The following is a 6,275-nucleotide window of genomic DNA, read 5'->3' as shown; positions in this document are numbered from 1 at the left end:
ATACAGTATACAGCCTTCTAAAGACCGCCGCTGTCGCAGGTGGGGGCGTGCTCAATTTGCAGTGGGGGTGGAAGGCAGGTGGCTTTTCCGAGCAGCGTGGGATGAAGGAAAGAGGCTCAGACTGGCATTGAAAGAGTGGGATGCTAGGGTCAGCCTTGCCACAAGCCACCTGCTCCGTCTCCTCTCCTGACCTGAAAGCAAGAGTGTCTCTTCGGTGCTCTGAGGCCCCTTCCAGGTCTATAAGCCCCTTGCGTCAGATTCATGTATCCGTCAGCTGAATTCCCAAACGGCAGCCTGGAGACCATGGTTCTAAAAGGGAGACATAGAACCAAGAAACCACTAACATCCTTTAATGCATTAAGTCACTTTCACGGGAAGCTTACGTCAATAGTTTGGGACACGTGACGGTCAATCTCATTTTAGATTCACCAGTTATTAGGCAAGCCATTTTCATCCCTTGGTATCTCACTCTGTACTCTAACTTACAAAATCCAGTTAAGTTCTCCTGACACGGAGATAATATACAACTCCTTTTCATTATTAGCACCACCGAAGAGAGCTATATAAACACATGCCAATAATATTCAGGACGTAATAAAAATATGACATTTCCTCAAGGGAACTGATTCATGCAAGCCTATGAATGTATTATGTATAATAATCATCATAGGTAACTCTGCTGCTGTATTTTTTATAAAAAGCAGAAATAGTCGGGGCACACGGCTGGCTCAGCCGATAGAGATATGACTCTTGATCTTGGGGTCATGAGTCCGAGCCCCACACTGGGTGTAGAGATTGCTTATTCTAAAGTTTATTTATTTATTTTGAGAGAGAAAGAATGCATGAGTGGGGGAGGGACAGAGAGAGAGAATGGGAGATTCCCAAGCAGGTTCCACACTGTCAGCCGTCAGCCCTGAGCCCGATGCAGGGCTTGAACTCACAAATCGTGAGATCATGACCTGAGGCTGAAACCGCGACTCGGACGCTTAACCGAGGGAACCACCCAGGCGTCCCTTAATTAAACTTAAAAAAAAAAAAAAAAACTTTAATAAAAACATAAAAAGAGAGTGTTACAAAGCTCTTTGTTGTCTACAGAATCCTTGGTGCATGTAAGAATGCTGCATTTGAATATTTAAATGCACAAAGGTCAAATAAAGGATACATTTATTTCAGTTGTAGGTACGAGGGCCTGGAAGTCGAAGAGAAAGCCAATTCTTCCTCTTGCCTCTACACACAGCAATGGTGAATGTCATCAGCAAATTTAGAAACTATTGTATTTTCTAATGTCTTCGGAGATTTGATTGGTTTTCTCTTTCTTTCTTTTTTTTTTTTTTAGTTTTTATTTATTTTTGAGACAGAGAGAGACAGAGCATGAGCAGGGGAGGGGCAGAGAGATAGGGAGACACAGAATCGGAAGCAGGCTCCAGGCTCTGAGCCGTCAGCCCAGAGCCCGATGTGGGGCTCGAACCCACAGACCGTGAGATCATGACCTAAGCTGAAGTCAGAAGCTTCACCGACTAAGCCACCCAGGCGCCCCTCTTTTTCTTTTTTTAATTCTCTTTTTTTAAATTTACACCCAAATTAGTGAGCATATAGTTTTTCTTTAGAGCTTATTACAAGAGTTAAGAACTTTCAATATCTGGTCTTTTTTTTTTTTTTTTTTTTTTTAATTTGTTTATTATTGAGAGACAGGGAGAGACAGACCATGAACAGGGGAGGGGCCGAGAGACGGGGAGACACAGAATGTGAAGCAGGCTCCAGGCTCTGAGCTGTCAGCACAGAGCCTGACGCAGGGCTCAAACCCACAAACCACGAGATCATGACCTGAGCCGAAGTCGGACGCTCAACCGACTGAGCCACCCAGGTGCCCCTGGTCTTTTTTTTTTTTTTTTTTTACTCCACATAATTCTTTATGTTAGTGGTTTACATCAATTTTTGCTTGTTTTCTCTGTGTAAGATGCAGACAGCTGTTGGGGGTTCTTTGTACGATAACGCTTCTCATGCTTAGTAATTATCTCTGGGTGAGGCAGCATGGTGTGGTTCTTTCAATGATTCAGCATATACTCATGGGGTGTCTATTCTAGATTTTGGGGGGTAGACCAGTGAAAATAAAAGACAGAAACCCCTGCCCTTGTAGAGTTTACATTCTAAAGGAGGAAACAGACGATAAACAAGATATACAGGTAAAATATACAGTATGTTAGGCAATGGTGTGGGCTGAAGGAAATCTAAATGAACAAAGAGAGTTAGGAAGTGCTGGGAGAGTGCATGATTTGCAGTTTAGATAAGGATGCCCCCAAGGATAAGGTAACATCTGCATCACCAAGGAAATCAGCAAATGCAAAGGCCCTGAGGCAGCAACGTGACTGGCTTAGGCGATCTGAGTTAAGTGGGCAAAAGAAAGAGCAGTAACCCATGAGGCCAGAAAGAAATTGAGAAATGGTGGAGGCCTACGGGCTAGAGGTACTCGTGGCGAAGGGCCTCCTGAACCACTATAAAGACCTTCGCTTTTCCTGGAAGGGGTTTGTGCCAAAGAATGACGCGATCTGACTCGTATTTTAACAGGGATGCCTTGGCTGCTGTGTCACCCTAGCGGGGCAAGTGTGGAAGCAGGAAAACCAGTTTGGAAGCTGTGGCAATTCCCACGAGCCTGGTGGAGACCACCCGGGGAGTGCTTTCAGATAAACAGGGACGGAGCCCTGGGGTTCTCCCGGGTGTAGCCTCAGGGAGGTGCAGAGACCCCGACAAGGCCCAGCCGGGAGAGGAACCACCAAGGAAGTGGGAGGACGACCCTTGAGCACAGACTCTGGAAGCCAAATTTCCAGAAAAAGGAGTGAACACCTGTATCGAATGCTGCCGATAGTTGGTGCAAGATGAAGACAACGTAGACCCTTGGCTGTCGTCACAGAGACATCACTCTCTGTGGCGGAACCAGAAGGGACATCGCAAGCAGAGAGCCCCACAGTTCCAGCCAGATTTCGCCACACGAAGCCTGGATACCTTTAAGCTGTTTACTTATCCCTCAGTGTCCTCACTGGGAAGGAGGTGTAATACTTCCTGCCTCAGAGTGGCGAGAACCTAAGAAGATAATGTAAAGAAAGCTCCTATCCAGTGCTCTGGCTGCCATACAAAATGCCACAGACGAGGGGGCGGGACAGAGCATGGAGAAGAAAACATACCAAAGACTGTGTGGCTTAAATCGCCTCCTAATTCTGGAGGCTGCAAGTTCAAGATCAAGGTGCGGCCATGGTTGATCTCTGGTGAGAACTCTTTTCCCGGCTGCCTTCATGCTGTATCCTCAAATGGGCCTTCCCCTGCGTTCCTGCAAAGAGAGATCTCTGGTGTCTTTTCCCTTTCTTTTCTTCTTCTTCTTCTTTTTCTTCTTTAAGTTTATTTTTATTTATTTTGAGAGAGAGAGAGAGAGAGAGAGAGAGAGAGCAAGCAGGGGACGGGCAGAGACAGGGGGAGAGACAGAATCCCAAGCAGGCTCCGCCCTGTCAGCGCAGAACTGAACGTGAGGCTTGAACTCACAAACTGGGAGATCATGACCTGAGCTGAAATCAAGAGTTGGACACCCAACCGCTTGAGCCACCCAGGTGCCCCATCTTCCTCTTCTTATAGGGACATCAGTCCTAGTGGATTATGACCTCATTTAACCTTAATGAACTCCCTATAGTAGGGAGTTTTCAAATGCAATCATACGGGGGTCAGAACTTTAACATATGAACCAGGGGGAAGGGGGAGGCACATCTCAGTCCATTAAAAAAGCCCTTAAGACTCGTCAGTACTCAAAAAATGTTACTTCATATCTTACTCATTAATTGTTGTTTATATTATTAACAGTTAAAACTTTTTCTTATAGTTACAGTTTAGAGCAAATTATATAATAAAGCACACATTCAGTTCTTACTCAGAAATTAAAAACATAATCTATCTTGCCCAAACAAGGCTTAATTAGTGGTTAAAAACAAACATCCAAACGAAAAACACAAAAAACTGTAAGAAAAAGTTGGCCAATACTGCCATCTACTGGAATTTTGTCCAAAGCTCATCTGTGGGACTTAATTTATGATATCTTAGGATGCCTGGCTCATCTTCCCCTTTCTAATGAGTATACAATTGGATGATTTTGTTCTCAGGTTAATCCCACTAAAATATTCCAAGACATACATACAAGTTTCTAACATGATACATTTGGTCTTTTCCTACTTCCAGGGTCCATTCTGAACATGACAAAGGTAAGGTGTGGACAAGAAGGTATAGATAGAAATGTCTTTGCTTTTGGAGACACTAGATATCTCATTAGCATTAGTTTTAGTTTTATTTCTAGATTATAACATGTTTGGTGTCCTGGCTCCCTTAATCCACGAACAAAGAAGGCTAGTCTCAGGAGCCTGGTGGTGGACCATGAGGTTTCAGATTCGGGGATGACAATTGTTCGTCTGCTGATTCTGAGGACCAAGTTCCAACACTGCAGAGTTGATTTAGAAAGGACGCGTGGCTGGGGCACCTGGACGGCTCAATCGGTTGAGCGTCCAACTTTGGCTCAGGTCATGATCTCACAGTTCATGATTTCGAGCCCTGCGTCGGCCTCTGTGCTGACAGCTCGGAGCCTGGAGCCTGCTTCGGATTCTGTGTCTCCCTCTCTCTGCCCCTCCCCTGCTCATGCTCTGTCTCTGTCTCTCTCTCTCTAAAATAAATAAACTTAAAAAAAATTAAAGAGGAGCGCCTGGGTGGCTCAGTCGGTTAAGCGTCCGACTTCGGCTCAGGTCAGGATCTCGCCGTCCGTGAGTTTGAGCCCCGCGTCAGGCTCTGTGCTGACCGCTCAGAGCCTGGAGCCTGTTTCAGATTCTGTGTCTCCCTCTCTCTCTGACCCTCCCCCGTTCATGCTCTGGCTCTCTCTGTCTCAAAAATAAATAAACGTTAAAATTTTTTTTTTTTAAAAATTAAAGAAAGGACATGTGGCAGGGGGAGGATGTAACTGACAAGGAGCACAGTACCTTGGTACTATCACCGTTGAGGGTGAGAGTAAACTGGCATTCTCTGCCTTTGCTAGGAAGATAGTAAGACGGTGTGGCTCCCATGTGCAATTTATCCAAACAGATATGTGCCTACCCTTTAACTCAGTGATTCCACTGGTAGGAATTTATCCTACAGATGTAGTTCCAAGCATGTGAAATGATGGGTAGATAACAGTGTATCATTTTTTCTTCTTACAGCAAAGATCGGAAACAATCTCAATGCTATCAGTACGACACCGTAAGTAAATTATGGTATAGTCGTATAAAGGAATCCCGTTATGGTATCAGGACGAGGCAGTTCTCTGCGCTGAAATGGATGAAACCCCAAGATAATATTGTTAAAGAAAAAAAATAAAGTATGGAGCTCGGTGTAGGTTATCCACATCTTAAGAGTTTTGTTTTGCTGCGAATAATCATAACCTCCTGACAGTGGCTTAAGCCGCTTCTCTTGCTGATAAAACAAAATCCAGACATAGGCAGGTTGTGGCTTGTAAGACTGCATGAGCCTCAGGACCCAGCTTTCTTTATTGAGTTGATCTGTCATCCCGAGTGGGTGGTTTCATGGTCCAAGAAGGCTGCTCAAACTCTAGTCATCCAACAGGCAATCCAACTGGCAGAAAGAAAACTCTTGAGAAGTCTAACATGCACTTCGATTTACATTCCAGCATCTAGAATCAGTTAGCTAATATAATTAGCTAAAAGAAAGGATGTTAAGGGCGCCTGAGTGGCTCAGTCGGTGAAGCATCCGACTCTTGATTTCAGCTCAGGTGGTGATGTCACCGTTTGTGGGTTCGAGCCCTGCACTGGGCTCCAAGCTGACAAGGCAGAGCCTGCTTGGGATTCTCTCTCTCTCTGCTCCTTCCCCGCTTACGCACATGCACGTTCTCTCTGTCTCTCTCAAAATAAATAAATACAGTTAAAAAACAAAAAAGAAAGAAAGGCTGTTAGGTGTAGTGTTTTAGATGGACAGTAATGAGCAGCCGTAAATAAATTTAGGGTGCTATTGTATGACTGCTGGGACAGGCACATGCAGTCTGTCGTGCTATGCTAACATTTATGCGGTGGGGAGGGGACGTAAATAATACGTACACGTATTTGCTTGGCAAGAGTCAGAATATCTAGAAATACACAAGTCCCTAGAAGCAATATTGTCTTTGCAAAGACCTAAATCGACTGAGAGAAAAGCCAGGAACAGAGATAATTTTTGCAACTTACCGTTTTGTGTCTTTTGAATTTTCTGCTATGTCCATTTTT

This window comes from Panthera uncia (assembly GCF_023721935.1).
Source record: "Panthera uncia isolate 11264 chromosome B2 unlocalized genomic scaffold, Puncia_PCG_1.0 HiC_scaffold_25, whole genome shotgun sequence".
NCBI classification, from domain to species: domain Eukaryota; kingdom Metazoa; phylum Chordata; class Mammalia; order Carnivora; family Felidae; genus Panthera; species Panthera uncia.
This window is presented reverse-complemented; position numbering follows the sequence as displayed.